Consider the following 19,288-nt stretch of genomic DNA (forward strand, 5'->3'; position numbering starts at 1 on the left):
CCAGAGAGAGAAAAACTCAGCTGCAGCAAATGCTGCTCCCATCTCCACTTCCACCTATCATCATGACTTACCAGGAATAGTTACATTAGCAAATAAGTGAATAACTGGAAAGAATCCTGGCACTTTCTGTCCCGAGTAGAAGTGGGAGGAGATGTAAGAAAGTTTGCGTTGTGAATGGAGCTACTCAGGAGCTATTTTGCTTTTCTGTGAAGAGGGATGCATTTAAACTTCGGATGAGGATGGATGATGGAGAGAAGCAGCAGAGATGACTGAGCCGGGATGGGCGAGGAGAGCAGCGCCGAGCGCGGGAGGAGCGGGAGCGCCGGGAGCGGCCGCGCAGTGCGGGAGCGGCGGGGATGGATGCGCGCAGCGCCCGCCCTGATGTTCACACAAATCGCTCCTGATTTCCAACAACCACATGGAAATCACGGAGGAAAGGCTGGCCCCTGGCCAGGCGTGTGAGGCTCTGCCAGGGCGCTCGCATGGTCCTTGTGCACAGTCGTCGCTGAGGGAAAACAAGGCTTTGCTCGGAGCTGCCTCCGCCTGCTGCTTCCCAAAATCACAGAGCGGCTGGCACGGCCGCGCCACCATTTGCAGCCGCGGCTTTCAGAGAAGGGAGGATGTCCCAAGAGGGGCTGCAGTGAGCCTCAAAGACCTGTGTGCACTTTTGCTAATGGCAGAAATCCTTAATGACCCTCTTACAAAGTAGTCGAGGGCACAAACTATTTTAAACAGCCAGTGGAAAGTCAAACCTTGTAGTGAGGACAGTGCCCCGAGCCTGCACTTTTTGAAGTGAAAAGCTTGGTGTCCCTCTGGCCAGAACTGAGCAGGACCTTAGCTGCTGTCTAAGCTGCTGGTCATTTAGGTCTTACTAAAGCATCCAGAAGTAGAGGTTTGCCAGCAATCAGAATTTCGGCCCACATCTCTGTATTAATAACAAATGTGACTCTTGACGCTGATGTCAAACAGCATTAGGTGAGTCACTAATCATGGAATTTTGCAGACAAAGGTATTAGAAGAGAGAAACAACACAAGACGCGATCTGGCAGACCAAGCCTCTCTAGAGGCTCTACTAGAGCTCTTGTAATGCAAATCCGGCCGCACCTCCGGGGCACGGCCAGCAGGATGCTGCTGTCACCAGCATCAGTCCCCTCTGATATCGCCGCCGAGCAGCCGGAGCAGAGCCTGCTGCTCAGCCGCCACCGCAGCTGCCGATACGGTGGAATCGCTTCTGCAGCGGCTGCTGCATTTCTGGAGGACTGTGCTGCGGGAGTGAGAACCCGACTTCATCCTTTTGAACCAGCGCTGTGAACAGCCTGCTGTTAAACAAAGGGGAGATGGTCCGTATTTTTCTCGATAGCATTTTAAGTAAAACGTTTAGAAAACTTGGCACTTTTGAGATTTCCTCATTCTATCATTTGAGCAACATTTTATTCATCCTTTTATAAGTTTGAGGACTAGGAAATGAATTCAATCTCTTTTTCAAAACAAAGTCCATATTGTCAGTGTGAAGCACAAACATTATGTGGGTGAAGAATTTGTTCACTGCACAACAAAAGCTCATCCTATGAAAAAAAGATAAGGAATGAATCTGAGTTCCCGGTATGATAGTTTTTACTCCAGTTTCCCTCGTGGAATGAATTAATTCTTATATTTAGCTCTCTCCTGTTCACTCAGAGTTGTACTAGACAGTAGTAGCTGTTTTGAAAACAGGCAAAGGAAAATAATTTTTTCTCTTAAATTCAGCATCTGATTTCAATTATTCTAAGATCTTTACAGACTGAGTCTCTGAAGTTCCTTTGTGCTGGATGAAAAGGTGTTCCTCTGTGTGATTCTTCTTTAATCAGTGATGAAATTTGTTCTTTCTGACAATACCTTCTATTTTTGAAAAGTCTATCTCTAATGTGTTTAGTCTAGGATAAAATTCTGTTAGTACCCATCTAGGAAGAACAGAATAATTCATTTCATAACAAACCTATTTTTGTTCGTAGTTGTGTTTGTAATAGAATAGGAAACAGCGCTCCTGTTTTCTACTGAGAGTACTTCAAGCCGTCCTTCATAATGAAGTAGGGGTCTGATTCACTGCTCCTGTTTTCCAGCGGGAGAGTGAGCCTACACTGGCCATTAACATGAAGGAACATCTACTTGGATGAATTTTTTACTCAAAATCATTGTTATAAACCAGAACAAGATAACTGCCAAATAAGCCTGTTTCTGTGTTAATTGGACTACCACATTAAACCCATAGAGATAGGGCATTTGAAACAAAGATCACAAAAATGTCAGTTTTCTCCACTGACTCCTTCCAGCCCAGATGAGCTGTTAATGTCTCTAATTGGCCAGTCTGCAATCCAGTGCAATCCTGAGAGGGGAGATGGAAAGGGCATAACTGTGGTGCTTATGGGGAAAAAAAAGCCACTCCTCACATTTCAGCTAATATATAACTCTACATTTCAATTATCCTTTCCAGTAATAGGATGATTGCTTGCATTCTGTAATGAACCAGAAACCAGGAACTTAATGTTCTCATCTGCCAGGCAGTTTTTCTGACTTTTAGACCAATTGACAGCAGCTATAAAAGCATTATAAAATATGGCATTATTTAATAGATGCAGCTTTCATCTACCTCAACGTTGTTCAAAATAGCTTTAGTTAAATATGATTTACCAAATAGGGGGATGTCAAACCTTATCAGCCAGGGTCCACTACCAAAGAAGGTTTTTTGTGAATACCTAGAATTTTATGTTTGTTCATTAGTTTTCTAATAAATCAAAAGTGCTAAAAACGCCTGTATTTTTCAAAGTCCAGTGAGAAATAGATTTAATTGAATGACACATCTTACATAACTGAAGAATAATACATCATCATAAATTAATCTTCCAGCACTTCAGGGAGGAACTCAAGATAAAATTTTCTATTAAATGTATATATTTTAATAATGTATTTGGACAATAATGCTGGAGTTTCAGATGATCAATAAATTGTTTGGGGATTTTGGGTTTTTTAAAGGCAGTGTTGGCAATAAAACCCCATGGTCCTATAGATCTCATAGGATAAGTATAAAAATAAGTATTTCCCAGCAGACCGTCCTCTCTCCTTCCCTCCTGGCACACTGATAGCCGAAGGATGAGGGGATGTGCAGAGCCTGCTGCCGGGGTGCAGCAGCAGCTGTCCCTCTCCTTCCCTCCTGGTAACACCAGGAAGAGTGTCTTTTCCTTGTGCCTGCTTCCCACAGCCCAGTCCAGTCTGGTCCTCTGCAGGTTATGGTGACAGGTCAGACACAGACTACAGATGTGGTTCCTTTTTCCCCAACCTGCACACCCATCCAGCCTCCTCCACTGTGCCCAGCCTTCCATTTAGGGGTGTTTTCATCCCCAAAACCCCTCCCATGATTCTACTGGTCTCCCTATTTTGCATCCCAGTCCTAGAATGGTAGTGAGGGTGGGACGGTAGGTGGTTCCCAGGAGCAATTAGCTAATTAACATTTCAATGTCAGTACTTAGTTCGATCCAAGTGTCCCAGCCAGACTGTTTTGTTCATAACAATTTTCATGTTTTCATCTTAGATGCCTAAATTCCTATAGCATTCAGGCTTTTAAAATCTGATTCTCACCAGAATTTCAATTAGACTTTTGACTACAGTAATTTTGGAAATTCAAGTCAAAAATTAAACACTCTGAAAACACTTGAGTATTTTCCTGGGTGGTGCAGGGTTTTTTTTTGTTTGTTTGTTTTGTGTGTGTGTGTGTGTGTGTGTGTGTGTGTGTGTGTGTGTGATTTTTGTGTAACTCCAATAACCAAAGGAAGAGCTGTAAGAGGATGCCATGAATTAATATAAATCATTATCCAATTAACTTCAACTTCTCTCACACTAAATTTTTTTCACCTGCTATTTGAATTCATGCTATCTTTACATACAGTATTATTTCCTCTTCCTTTACTACACTTCCATAACTAATTAGTTCCACAACAAGCTACAGGCTCTCTGATGATTTCTGGTTTGTGACAGGGCAGTCACCTCATAATGTGACTGCACATATCTCGTTGCACAGTGTTAGAACTGCAGAATAGCTTTATTTCATAAGCAAGAGAAGCTCCTTTAAAAATATAAAGCCCAGACAAGTGTTGCATTTGTAGGCATATATTTTACTAGATTAACTGAAAAATTGGACAAGCTGTTGACTTTCCAAAGCTAAACACAAGTTGAGAAAACTATTCCAAGTTTAACTGCATATATACAAGCTAGAACAACTAAAAGCTGGTAGCTGGCATTTGTGCAGCAAAGGCAGAGGGTGAGAGATGATCAGCTAGCTCTCTCCTAGGGGAAACAGCTAGAAAAATAATTTATAACCTCTAAAGGGATGAAGTTGCTGCTTTGCAGGGGTGTGTCCACAGGCCGTGGGGTTTTCCTCCTCTATCAAAGGCGATGCTGCAGGTCCCAGCCTGGGCCCCATGGTGGCTGAGATTCCTCAGCTGAGCACAGTCCCATGTGCTGGCAGGTGCCAGTGGGAGGTCTGGGAGAGTGGGATTCTTTCTGCCATGGTGGTGGCACAGTGCAGGCCACGGGAGACACAGCCTCTGCTGGAAGGGAGCACAGCTGCCTTGATGCCTGGGTGAGAGCTGAGTGTGAGAGGCAGGAAACAGCACCCTTGCACAGCTCACTGCTGGCATTAACCTCCCTCTCTGTCACTTGCCCCTGTCTGACAGGGCACATAACAGAAATAAAATACCACAAGGCACAAACTCAGTGGCAGAGACACAGATGAAATCTAATTTCCTTGATTTTAGAAGCCCTGATGGTAAGCAAGGTGTAAAAAACCTCCATCACATGGTGGTGAGTGGAAATGAGAGATCTCAGAGGATCTGCTCTTTTGGCCATTTCTGTTACCAGATTCCCATGGCTCATTTTTATTTAAAAGTGGATTTTCTGAGAACTGCAATAGGCCAGGGACTTTGGCAGAAACCAAATAAAACTAGGTGAATGAGGGGTGGCAGTAATGATTTTTCAGCAGTGACAAATTACTTCAAGCAGGGATAAAAGCAAGAAAATTGGAAGAAATGCTTTGATGCATAGTGAGAGCACACAAATGGTAAGCATCCTTTTGGACATCTCACTAGAAAACTCTGTGTGACAGCAGATAAAAAAAAAAGGTGGGGAAAAAAACTAGTCTGGCTCTCAGTCTGAAACATGAGGGTGGCTGGAAGATTGGTAAAATGTCAAGAGGAAGAGCACTGATACGTTGTTTTGCAGGCTTAAATGTACTGGTGTGGCTATGGATACAAGCCTGTGCCACTCCATGGCCTTTAAAATGTATGTCCATTACTCTGCAGCCTCACCCACCCACTGTGTCTACTGGTTATTGCAGTCCTTCATTTGATTTCAGTTCACTTGTAAGAGCTCAAGGTAAAAGCTCTGATCAGGTTTGAAGTCTGACTGAGTTTTTCCCTGGATGAAATATCAGGCGCCTTTTTAGTAAGTCTTGTAGTTACTTTAAAAAGGAATGTTTGTTTTCAGACTACGTTTGAAGGCTAAAACCTATATTTCTTTTGAATTCAAGATCATTCTGATGTTTTTGGTGCCTTAAATCCTTCCAGGGATGCTAAATACCTGCACAAAGGATGCAGGTTGGAACTCCACTAGAAACAGAGCCACACACAACACAAGAGTAATTCTGTATGGCTAGGGAGAAAGGACTATTCAAATTAAAGAGACTAGGATGTTTCAAGTGGAAGAAAGTGACACCACAGGCTCAGGAGGTTTCTGGGTGAGAAATGCCTTTTTCTTATTATCCCACTCTTTTCCACAGAGAGAACATCTACTGCCTGTGTTGAACCACTGCCTTTTAACCACAGCCCTTATGAAACCTTTGAGGCAGTAAGTTCAGGAAGAACCAGAAGCTTTAATTAGGTATCATATATATATGATTCCTTTCCTCAGTCATAGTGATTCCCATTTAGAGGAAATGTTACTGCATTCTTGTTTCCTAGTTGGGGGAGACTTTGCAAGATCAGCAAATGTTGTGAAGCCATATACCCAGGAGTTTAGGAAAGGTGGGAAGAGGCAGCTCCTCAAGCAGTGGCACAGTTAGCATTCATGGAAGCACCACAGAAGATGGTGACAAGTCAAGACATCCTTCTTCTCAGATCACCCATTTGGCAGGGATTAGATAGCTTGAAGGCCTCTAAGAGGAACATCTCTTGGATGTTTCTGATTAGACCTTTCCTGTGAAGAGGAGGCTGGAAGCCTGGAGGCCCTGAGATCTTAGGCATGAGTTTCATAGTCCCCCACCAGCAGCTTCACTTCCATTGCCAAACAATGGAATTGGCACAAACTGAGAAGAGTCAGGTCTGTGCAGGGATGTATAACTCAGGGCAGAGCCCTGGAGACCAGGCAGCAGCCCAGGCAGGTCCTTGGAAGAACCCAGACCCCGTCCCCGAGCCATTACTGAAAAAATGACAAGCACATGCTGAGTGGGGACACAGAACAGCCCTTACAGCTGGGACTGAAAACCAGAGAGCAGCTGCAAGAAGTGAAGGAAAAGCAGGTTTTTTGCTCTGCATCCACAAGCAGCGGCTTCTAGCAAAAAATGAAGAGTCACATATGTGACAACAGGGAACACTGAAGTGTGGGACATGTTAATGACCTCGAGAGGCAAATATGAACAGTAGTGCAGAGCTGAGGTACTGACTTCTGTGTAACAGGGAAAATACGTGGGAAATGCTTTTGATCAGAGGACAAAGCAGAAAATAAGACTGCTTCTTCAGAGGCTGGATAGGGGCTGAGTAACCTGCCCTGAAGGGCTGACCCAGAACTCACCCACGACACACCCACAGAGAATGGCCATGCAGGGCATACCTGAGCAGCAAATATCCTCATGACATGAGGGTACCATGCACACACTGGAGTAAATATGCTCCATGGTGAAGCAATTCCCAGCATTTGAAAAAAGCCCTCAGACACCAGACTGCACCAAGGGTGCACAAGAAGGGCTGCAAAGAGGCAGTGGGGCTGACTCAGAGGAACTCCTCACAGGCAGAGGAGCTCCTACACTGACTCAGAAACCTTCAGTCTGAAGCAAGGGGAGCACTTAGTCATCAGAAATTGGACACAGACCAAAGGAGTGATGAACCTGGAGCCACAGGCACAGCAAGGTAGGAGGTAGGCGCTTCAGAGCTATAGAAGGAAGCCAACATCAATAAGAACTTCTGTGGAAACAAACACAAAATCAGTTATATATCAGTCCTTCTGTTTGGGTTTGAAAATGGAGCAAGGAGTTGAAGACATCTATGCTGGGGAGGAGGAGCTCTCTGAGCAGCAGAGCTAACATGCCACACACTTCTTTTCCAGAGGGAAATGGATGATTTTAAGAAAGACAGGGAGGGAGAGTAAAAAAGTATGCACATGATATGATGTTTCAAAAATCAAGGACACTGTAGTGATCCATGTCCACATGAATGTTAGGAGATTGATTTATTTTTTTAATTGTGAGTCCATTAAAAAGCAAACAAATCACATAGTAATGCAGTGAGTCACACCTGCCTATCTCTAGCCATGAGGATGTGTGCCAGGAATCAGAGGAGCCACATCTGTTATGCATCTTATCAGCCCCTGGAGGGATAATGGAGAAGGATTTCAGGAGACTCACTCTGCTACAGTCAGAGATGTCTCAGACAGCAAAAAGCAGACCTTGAAGTCCCTACATCCATTCATCCCACATCTGCCTTTAAGGTACACTAATGAGCATCCTCAGCAGATTCCTCTGTAGCCCAGAGCAAATCACCATGCCAGTCCCCTTCAGCCCAGCCAGCCACCAGATCATTCCAGCAGGAGAATTCCCAGTCATTGGAAGTGCACAAGTCTTTGTGCCCAGTGGGCAGGGCAGTTCAGGGAAGACTTCACTCACAGTTTCCTTACTGATTTCCTTTCTTCATCTTCCTGCATTACCAGCTCTGCATTGTGGGGTTGTCAGGGGTAAAAAAAATATGCTTCTCACACATCCCAATTTTTTCCATCTCTTTGGTCCTTAAGGGCTCATGTGCAAGTCCATCTGCACGTCACCCCACCTTGGTGTGACTCTTTATGCCTACAAACCTTTTCTCTGGAACCTTTTCTCTGAGTGTCCAAATGCTATTTTGACTGCCCTGCCTCTTCACAGGGTCAAATGGGATCTATTCGCATTAAAAGAAAAACAAATACAGTTTATTAAGAGATCCAGGTGTCCCTTCACCCCCAGCTGGAAACTCTTATATTAATCACTTTTTGATTTTTTTTAATTGACCTTCTTGGTGAAATATTAATGACAGATGTGTTTATTCTCATGCTGTGATCAAACACTAAGAACAAAAAAGTCAAGGCCAAGCAAAGAGAAATGTATTTCAATGTTTACTTTGGAGGTGAGAGAAAATTATCAGCGAAGACTTCTCTTCCAATTAACGTTATCACTGCTACTGCAAATAGTGAATGACAGCAATGTTTTCACATACATACTGTAAAGCCTGGGTCTAATTGACACTCATGATCAACTCTATTCCTTGTAAATGATTAGAATAAATGTGAAAACAAAAAATCACTAGACCTTCACTAGGCAATGAAACTGTGAGTGATGAGCAGCCTGTGATACTGCTTGTCACACTGCCTTGATTGCTTTCAGGATGGATTAAAAATATTAGTAGATGGCAAAAAAGTGGTGGGTGTCATGCTCAAATTCTGGCAAGGCATTTTATAGCACATAAATATTGTGTTCCAAATTCACTTTGAATTGGATATGAGCATTCCCATAGGAGTGGCAAAGTGACTGAGAGGACACTAATAACAAAGACAAGGGACAAGTCAACCAAGGGAAAGTGTTGGGAACTGAAGGGAACCAAGTTAGGCTCTAGGTTATGCATGGCCCCACTGCAGGACATGGCACATCCTTTCTATTCTTGCCATGGAGAGAGGGGAGGTGAAGGAAGTCTCTCTCTCTCTCTCTCTCTCTCTCTCTGTCTTAATCTGCCAGGAGGCAAAGGCTCCCAGGGACTGACTCATTAGAGAGAGAAGAAAAACTCCTGGCCTTAAGCTATATTTAAAAATAAAATAAGGCTAATTCACAGAATATTCACAGAATATTTCTGGCCTGAAGTCTAAAATTATCCCATGGAATTCAGAGTTCTAAAAATACAAGCCACTTGCTGTGTAAATATATTAATTTCTGTAGTGTAGCATGGTGAGGACTGCTTTTCTGCAACAGCCAGAGCTGTCAATGTGCTGGCAAACAGAGGAATTGCTACTATTCAACAAGAAATTGGGAATTACATAAAAATGAAAAATTATAGAATTATATTACTTTACCTGCAGTGATAAGATATGAAAATACAGTGAACACTCATGTGACTGTAATACAGCAGCTCATGAGAGAACCAACTTCAATCTGAGAAATAGTAATACATTCTTCAGGACACAATGATCTTGCAAAAAGAAACCATGAGCTGAAAGTCTTGTGAATTTGCAGGCTATCTCACAGGGAAATGAAAGCCATTATCATGAAAATATTCATGAACTTGCTGAGCTTTACATATGAGAATCTTCCTATGTTATTCTTTTCTCTGAACTTATTTAGCAGAATGATACATTTTCAGCCAGGAGCATGTTGAACCATTAATTTTAAATACACAGTCTGATGAATTTAATCTTCCTTTTGTGAATCAGCCACAAATGGATCCTGATTTGTGAGAGAAATTGCTGTCCTGAAGAGTAAGCAAAAAATTTAGAGCAGTTTTCTGGCTAATGGCCTATTTCCAAACCACTTGCTTCAGGAGCCTCCTTTTAGTGGGTTATTACTGATTACATGCTCCTGAATAGTACCAATCTCATTTCCTGAAGGGTGACTGGAATACTTGGGGTGAGAAAAGCAAGGAGCAGTGAGTGCTCTTGCTCACTGAGCAGCAGTGGTAGAAAAAGCTCCTGCTCCTCTCAGTGGCAGGCAGAAAAGGAAGCAGCAGCCAGACAAGGCAGTTCTGGAGACAGAGGTGACAGCCAGAGCATTGCCACACTCCAACTCCTGCAGGAGCCTTCAATGCAGAGGGATGGGGAGGGAGAAAATGACAACATCAGATGTCCCTGAAGCTGCCAGGGCAGTGTCCCACATGCTCTGCTCTGGCAGAGCAGAGGGCTGTGTGTGAGAGCTGTGCTTTCATGCTGCTTTGGGGGGGAGTTTGTTAATTAATTTTAAATTAATTAATTTGAAATGGAAACTTTTGATTTGTCTTGTATAAATAATTCCCTTGCACTCCCCCACCAGCACTGGCAGTGGGCAGCTTTAAAGACAAATTGTAGGGAAAATAAGAGTGTTGGCAGAGCAAACTGGTGCTTGTGGCAGACAGGAATCATGCCCCCACCTCTTCTCAGGTGCTGCTATTTAAGCAAGGCTCTCTCTCTGCATCCCATTTTCTCAGATGGGTCTGTCTCTCCACTGCAGATCACTACTGTCTGTGAGCAATCACAAGCTCTTTCCACACTCCAGAAGCTCTCTGGACTGTCAGAGTTTTAGTCTCAACTTCCTGAGAAACTGAAGAAAAGCAATACCATGACCATAAACCACTGAGTAAATCACTTGAATGTCCCAAGAATCACTTCATTTTCACAAGAAAACACTTGTCCTCCTGAGAAAACCCTCTTGGTGAGCCTACTTGATGCTGAGTCCAAATTACATAAATATGACAAATTTTGTATAATTTAGATAAAGCACATGAGTTAAAGTCCCTTGACCAATTGAATGTCTGGTCTTTATTTCTATATTTCTATTTCATTAACAAATTAGTCTGTTGTCTAGGAGAATCAAGAAGCAATTTGAGAGCAGAAAGCTCATTATACTCATTAAACTTGGTATGATTTGCAACGAGGAACAAGGCTTCCATTTATCAGAAGCCAGCTGAAAGAAAGCCAGAGCACTTCAGAAAGATTAGTCAAATGTCCCAAACCCTTAACAACTTCTTAGAGAGCAAAGAAAGTTTTTTGAGATGCTCTCCCCATGTGAACCTCTAGGTAAAGGGCACGTGGCAGAGTTCCAGGTATTTAAGTGCCCAAGTTTAGCCCTGAGCACACTAACTCTGAACCAAGCTGATGCTTTCTGATGTCTAAGAAACATCTACAATTGTCACTGAACTAAGACCAGCTGTTCCACAAGCATCCACTCTTGGCTAGAAGCATGCATTTATGGCTTATTATTGTTGATGGCTCCATAAGAATGCATAAGGATCCACATCAACTCACAGACTGGGGCTCACTAAACCATTTGTATTGGAACAAGATTTTTGCAAATCTTTGAATTATTTGAACTGATTTATGTATCCTTAAATACTCCTTTCTCATCAACAAGGCCAACTGCTGACTGTAAATATTACGACTGTATTATCTTTATTTTAATTCAGAGAAGATTTTAGCTGCCTTCGGAAATATTGTGCCTCCCTCCTCTCCATCTCTTTTCTTTAAGAAAGCAATGGACACTCACTGAATAATAAGTGTTTAAATAACTTGCTTAACTCCCACAAGATCAAAACACCGTAGGACCTGGTAGCAGAGAAACAAGATGTCATCCCTACAGGTATTTATTTCCTGCTATGACCTGGTTACAAGCCTTATGATTGAGTTCTTTACTGATTCTGTACACATGCACAGCACTGTCTCCCTTTGCACTTTGGATAAGCCATTCCTAAGGTGCAGAATTCTTCCTGTGATTGTTTCCCTTTGTCTTTTCCCTATAAGGCTTATGCTTTTTGTAGTGCATGATAAAGACAGGCTTTCCTCCTCCAGAAATGATTAAGCTCTTCAATAACTCTCTACAGTAAAACAGGTCCTAAGGCAAAGAATTTATGTGTATTTCCTCATCTCTGATTTCTCTCATCATGCAAAGTCCTAAGTGTCTCATCCTAATTAACAATGTGCTCGCAGCAAACTGTTGCCATCCACAGCAGTTGTGTCTGTCCATCATCTACAGTCAGAGGACACGAGCTGATTCAAGAAAGGCTTGTGAGTTTGCTTTACCTGTACCTCATTCCCTTCTTTGTATGTCAACTATTATCCCAAGTGCAAGTGAGAATTTTGGGGAAGAGTTAATATCATCTGAATAATATTCCCAGCATTCTTGTGCATGCTGTAGTCTCCCGTGCAGCACTCCTCCCTCTCCCCAGCCATCAGAGCAGAGCTGCCAGGGGTTTTGGTCAGCAGGACCCTGAAGAACCCCAAAAGGGAATAAGAAGGCTGTTCTGGCTAAGGACAGCTTGTATTTGAGAAATATTTTGCTCTGAGAAGTCCTCAGGATTTTTTCCATTTTCACCTCTGAGGTCAAATGGGTCAACAGTGGTGCTAACAAGATGGAGAGAGAACCTGGGCTCCCACCCAAAATCCACCAAAGGGGCTTATATGCACAGGGGGTTCAGGTGTTTCAAACAGTCTCACCCAGCACTCTGCTGAACACAAAATTGCCTCAAGCCCCAGCAATGCCTGAGTACGAGAAGAGTATTATATCATTAAACTTACCATATTTGAGCTATACTTCACCTTCAAATATAACATCCGAAGTTAAAAGGATGAAAAGTGTGAGCTTAAAACAACAGGGAGAAAATTGCCACTATGAGACCAAAACATTCCTAAAATTTGTACCTTGCAACCCCTGAAACATTTCTCCCTGAGACTGTTTTTCTGGTTTATCTGGGATTTGTGAGATAGAAGTCATCTGCTGTACTTCAGCAAAGATGTAAATAAAGCCTCCAAAGTACTCCTGGCCTGTGAAGAAATACATTTTGGTTCTACAATGGAATATCCCTCTATGTCTTTTTGAAGATCACACCAGTGTTTCATCAGAAAAAAAAACAAGTCTAAGTAAGTGCAATTATTCTTTAGCAGATAATGAGGAAAATCTTCCTTGCCAGTACAAACAGAAAAGCCCAGTGTAAAGAATGAGACTGAGTGGGCTGGAGCAGTTAGAAAAGGTGGCTTTTAGTGGAAGGTCAAAGTGGAGGGAGTGGATCACTTCAAGATGTTTCTCCATCTCAGCAGTGCCTGTTTGCAGCCTCACTGCACAGTCAGACGTGTGGTGACCACCCACAGAACTGAAGCAGCTGAATTTTTGCACAGCTTAGGAGCAAACCCAGCCCTGAGAGCAGAGCTGACTCCAGCTCTGCATTTTGTGCTTATTTCATGGTACTTTACAGAGCATTCCCAAAGAGTTCTGCTTCCAATAGGTAGGATTTTTTGCAATGTATTCTCTTGCTACCATGCATTAGGGTGATTTTGATCGAAGAAGATCTGACTCATAACTTTACTCTACAGGAATAGGCTGGAGTTTACTGGAACTGAGCAATATCAATAAACAGCAACAGTCATATTAAGGCTCTATGGTTTGGCTCATTTAGCATGCTGGCTTTATTAAATCTGGCATAAGTCAACGTTATGCATCATGCAAGGGCTATTTGGTGGAATTTTTCAGGTTTTAAAGAAATGCTTTCAAAAAACCCCACTAATAAGATTAGAAATATTTCCTACATAAACAGTGGTGATTTTTTTCACTAAAGGACCTCCAGAACTCTGGCAAGCTGCAGAAATCCAAATGCTACTTGCAACCTACTAGGTTTAATTGTGTTTTAACACATTTCTATTCTGACAGAAAATTTGAATTTTCCCACTGACAAAATTATTGCTTTCAGTTTTGACTGAAGAAATGTTAATTTTCTCCCTCTCAGTAAAAATCCTAGTTTTCAGGGCGAGATGGAGCCAAAATGTAAATGGAAAGCTAGGGCACAGAACACTTCTCATATCACAGGAGCACTTCAACAGCCAAAGCTAAAGGGGAAGAGTTGGTCAGAGAGGGAGAGAATATTTCCTCACATTTCTACAAAATAACCAGTTGCACTAAAGAGTGGATTAACTAATCACAGTACATCACTAAATTTTTATTTACCCAGGCAATCAGGTTTTCCATCTACAAAGAAGTAAAATATTACTGCACAGGTGAAGTGGGCTGCACACTAAAATGGTAACAGACCTTGGAGAAACTCCAGATGTGAATGACAAATACAAAATGAGGTTTGACAAAGAGGGCACTGCAAAATGTGCGGGGCTGACAGTGAGGGTGTGCAGAGCATAGGCACAACAATCAGCAGTTGATTGTTTCACAGATGTACTGAAAAAATAAGCCAAGAAAGCAAACACTTCCTCAGATCCACATAAAGGCAGCCATCATTCTTGTATGTACAGGATCCATCATTCTTCTTTCTCAACAAAATCCCCTGGTCAGACCTGCCAGAGCTGCTTGCTTAAACTGTAGCTATAAGTCTAAATTTGGGTTTATGCTAAACAATTTCATTATCTCATCACTTTTTTGTTTATTTCTCAGTTGTTTTGCTATATATTTTAATATCTCTCTGCAAATAGGTGAAAAAAGGAACCAGGACAGTATTGGGGTTTTGCAGAACAGATATTCATGTGCCATGGCCTTGTGCTCATCTCCATAGTCAGATGCAGGATGGGTGACCTGCCTGATTGGCCTGACCAGGGGAGCCTGGAGGTACAGGGCACAGGGAGAACTGCAGAGCCTGAGCAGCATGTCACAGGGGAGAGACTGTCCCCACATCAGAGGGTGGGTTGCACACACTTTTTTGGTCAGTGTAATGGGGGTCCCAGCCCCATGGCTGCCAAGATTGATGCAATAGTACTGGAAGGTCTGGTGAAGAAGTAAACAGAGCACCAGGAAGGGATGATCAGCATTCAGGCTGCATCCCTGAGAGCCTGCTGAGGCACCACTCAGATGGAGGTGCTGGTCCTCACCCTTGCAGACAGAGCCAGAGGGACAGATACTGTCTGCTGAGTGCCTAAAGCAGTGGAGATCTCACTTGGGTCATCTGCTCTTGTTGAGTGGCACTGCTTGGTCCAACAACTCACAAATGCAATGGAACTTGATGCTAAACCCAGGGTCTCCCATCTCACACCCTGTGAGACCCACTGCTTCCTGGATTTCACTCTGCTCAAGCTGCTTTCAAACCCACTGGCACTACTTGGCACTTGGGAAATTAATTTCAAATCAGAACTGCTCCTGCCAGCAACATTGCTGGCTCAGCCAGAAGCAAATATCATCAGCTGGGTGATGAGTGCTCATCATGTCCTTCTAGTAGTACTCAAAATACAACCAATGTACACTTTTCTCATGTATGGCAATCTACACAATGTGAGATAAAGTCGAATCCAGCACAGGGGATAGTCCCCACTCCAGCAGGAAAGGGGACCAGAGGCCATCCAGAGAGCCTTGCCAAACTGCACATCTGATTTCATGAGCATGAAGCCTCTGCTGCCTCTGTGGAATAAGTGGGCTGATGTGAGAGGCCTCTGGTCAGAGACAGGGTTGCTACAGACTGGGGAAGAATCACACAGAGAGCAGAGCAGGAGCAGCATTCTGCAGGGGCTACAGCCAGGGACCAGCAAACACAGATGGAGAGACATTCCAACTGACAGGGATCTCAGGAGATCTCTACTTGTGAGGCTTCAGAAGGGATTTGTACCGTGGGGAAGTCATGTTGTCACAGTACCACATAACAAGCTGAGATGGGAATAAACCAGCTGGTTAGATGTCTGTGCAGTGGGTAGCCTGGGAACACCATTCACTCTGGTAGCAGACATGCATGAAGTGACCAGCTCTGCTGACATCCAATCTCCCAGCCTATCCACAGTGTCCTTCTATGTAAACATAATGAAAGATCTGCTGCTGAGAAAATATGCCCATAAACTTACTTTGGTCTAAAGTTAAAGTACTTGTGAAAAATTGCCGTCTGGGGTCCCAATGTACATGCTATCAGCCTACTCTGAGCCAACACTGAGGAAGTTATTCTGTTATAATCTCAGAGAAAAGAAAATACATAAGAAATATGCTTTACAAACAAGCAGTAAAAAATACCTTATAGGTTTCCTGGATTATCTGCTAAACAAGAGTCATTAAAGACTACGAGTCCACAGAGAACTTGTTTTATTGAATGTTAATGTCCCTAAAACTCCCTGAAAGCAGATAAATAACAAGAGATACATCACTTGCTATGTTTTTATCCAACAGCATGAGATGTTACAGTTGCTTTGGTAAATGAACTGAGAATCCACTTAAGCAGAACTTCCTTGAGCATGTTTGTGGTCTCCATTCATTTTTAAGAGCCTCTCACAGCATCCCTCGTGCCCCTGTGACAGCCCACATCTCCTCCAAAAAGGACTCACAGAAGCTCCTTAAAATTAATTGAGACAGCAAGGTCAGGATACTGGGAGCAAAAGCTTAGAGCCAATCTGAACTGGTTAACTGCATTATCATACCTTGCACTCGTTTCAGTGGAGCTCATCAAATGAGATGGAGATCTCTAAAGAAAAGAATTTGCATTGGTGGCAAGAGGAGAATTTTTTAAAAAGAGAGAGAGAGACTCATAGTAAGTAGACATAGAAAGTAAAGGAAAGCAAAAAGGAAAATCAATGTTCAATATTGGTTTTGACTAAGTATTTTTGTGGAGGTACCAGACCTGCTCTCCAGTGTGAGTTTTGTTTTGGAATCCACTACTGGATCTTGAACATTTTCATTAAAAGTCTGAGCCTCCAACAATCCTTTTCTGAGTTCTGTGACCACAACAGTGTTGCCACTTAAAGGATAAAACCTCTTTGCTGTGTTATTTTGGCAGAGAAATGTAGACTTTGCACGCTCATGAAATTCAACTGGTGTGATACTTTGAGCATTTGTTTGCCTTTCAGCATACAAAGCCCCTTTATTCTGATACCTGTCATTAGCTGCTGTTATGCTTTTTCTCCCCTTTATCTGACTGTATTTATATTTCTATATATTTACTCCTGTTTCCACAGTCATTACTTGGTTCATTTTACTAATATAAATCTATAAGTTTTGTCCAACAAAAACATTTGAAATGTGGCTCTGGTTTGTATGTATCTGTTTTCTCAAAGCAGCAAAGATCTAAAACTCTTACGTAGAGTCCTTGGTTTGGACAATGCTTTGAACACACTCAATTTACACTTAATTTCATAGACTTGCTCATGCCTGAAAAAGAAATAACCTGATAAATTATTTGCAGTTGCTGCCAGCTTAAGCAACATCTGAAATGCTTTGTTGACAAATGGAATTTTTCAGATTATTTTTGGTGCCACAACATACTGCTGTACATAACCCAGACTGGAAAATAATTGACAGCCTCTGGCATCTTGGAGATAAGCAGTATCAGCTGCCATAGGGTAGTGGACTGTGTCTCATGAGTAAAACAGACTCTGGCAGTAGCTTTGGGAGAGAAAACTTGATTTTTTTCTAACAATTGTGTTGTTTATACATTCCTATTTTCTTTTGATTCAGCCTTTAGATTATTATTTTCTCCTTTTTTGCTACTGATCTTTTCCTTTGGCATGCTTGCCATCATCATCCAGTCTGTGTGGAAGCATGACTGAAAAGTAAGGTGACCAGGAACAAAAGGAACTTCAAATACATGAAGTAATTCTGTGGGTCTAGTGTCTCTTCCCTCCCTCCCTCCATCACCTTGGAAAAAGAAGTATCCCCTTCTCCAGCTTCTGAGAGAGGCCCATGGCATGTGTCAGCCCAGGGCCACTGTGCAAGAGCTGAGCAGCCCCAGGAGGAGAATCTCCCACCATGGACGTGTGGAGCCATTGCAGCATTTACCCTCACCCTCCAGGAGCCAGCAAGGGGCTGCTGCCACGGGTCACCAGAGACATGGTGAGACAGCTGAGACTGCCAGGGATGCTCTGTGTCCAGAGCTGCCTTGGATGCTCTGAGCTGTTTAGCAAGAAGCTGCAAAACATGGAGCCCACTGTCTGGCTGAAAAAATGTGCCAGCAAAACTGGAAGCAAACTGTGCAGACTGTGAGCAGACTGTGCAGACTGTGAGCAGACTGTGCAGACTGTGTCCACTGTATTGCTGATAATAATGACACACCAGATGAGATGTCTCAACACAGGAGGAAAATGAGAATGGGCGTCTTCTGCACCCTCCTAAATTATTTTCTCATCCAGTTCTTCTTTAGTACACCCATATCTATGCACTGTTGCTGTACTTGGCACAGGGGAAGCCTCTGGGTACTTTAAGTCACAAAAGAATTACAGACACAGTTGCATGTAAGTCTGTCAGATGGTAAAAGCAATCACAAGCACACACTGGTTTCAAACTGTTAATTTAGGGATAGGAAATCAGTTGCAATAAAACCTTTCTGGAGGTGTCAGCTCTGTATGATGAACACACACACACATACACATCTATCTTTGAGGGCCAACCATGGCATTATCTCATTAGAAAATATTTTTTTTTTACAAATCTGACACTAAAACAAGAAGAAAAGCATGGCCAGTGAGTAAGTTTCTGTCTTTATACTACATAAACATGCAAAAGCCCTGTCATGTGTTGAAGCTCATTTGATACATGCTCTTGGTCCCTATGTAAGAAGTCGTTCAGATGTTATTCGAAGAGTATGATAGTTTCAATGTTCACATTCTTAAAAGCTCTTTTTCACATATCTTTTCATGTTGTGGGCACTCTCACAGCTATCAGTGCAGGAGTTGGATCCTGAGCACGTCCCTTTTGGAATGTTTGGAGCCCACAAGAGGCAGCTCAGCACAATGCAGTCAACCACGGCAGCAGCTTGCCAGCCAGGCAGCCACAAGCTCCCTGCACACATCTGAAAGGTGCCAAGCTGTAGAGGTGTAGCCTGTGGGTGCATTTCACAGGCACTTACACATCCAACCCAGAGCTCAGTGACAACGTGGGCCCAGTAAGAGAATGAGATAGAGACACCTTCCATAATCACATGTCACCTTCCAGAAAGATCTGGGCATAACCCACCCATTATTCAGGCAAACTGAAAATAAAATTTCTCCCACTCTATCTGTTTAGATCTCAGGGAAGACGTACTTGCATCATTCTCTATCCTGAGTATGTTTTGTATTTTAAGTTCACTTTTAAACCCAAAGGAGACTGAAAGTTGAGCATATTCACAAAGGCTTCCTTGAATAATAACATCCCTGGGAAACTCTTTCTGATTTTTTGGAAGACAAGAAGTTTGTCTGTCATTGCATCCTGAAAACCACTGAGATCACATCAGTAACATTACAGTAAAGGGGCTGTAAAGACTGAGATAACTCTGGTTTGAGCTAATATCATTTCTCTGATGCAGTACATGTAATTGTCTCTGGGGGGATGTTTTAATTAAAAGGGGGAAAATAAGTTTCTTCTCAACTACATCTTCCTTCTACCTCTCATCAAATAAAATGTAGATGATGC

The sequence above is a fragment of the Lonchura striata genome, chromosome 1, assembly GCF_050655825.1.
Source record: "Lonchura striata isolate lonStrDom1 chromosome 1, ASM5065582v1, whole genome shotgun sequence".
NCBI lineage: Eukaryota > Metazoa > Chordata > Aves > Passeriformes > Estrildidae > Lonchura > Lonchura striata.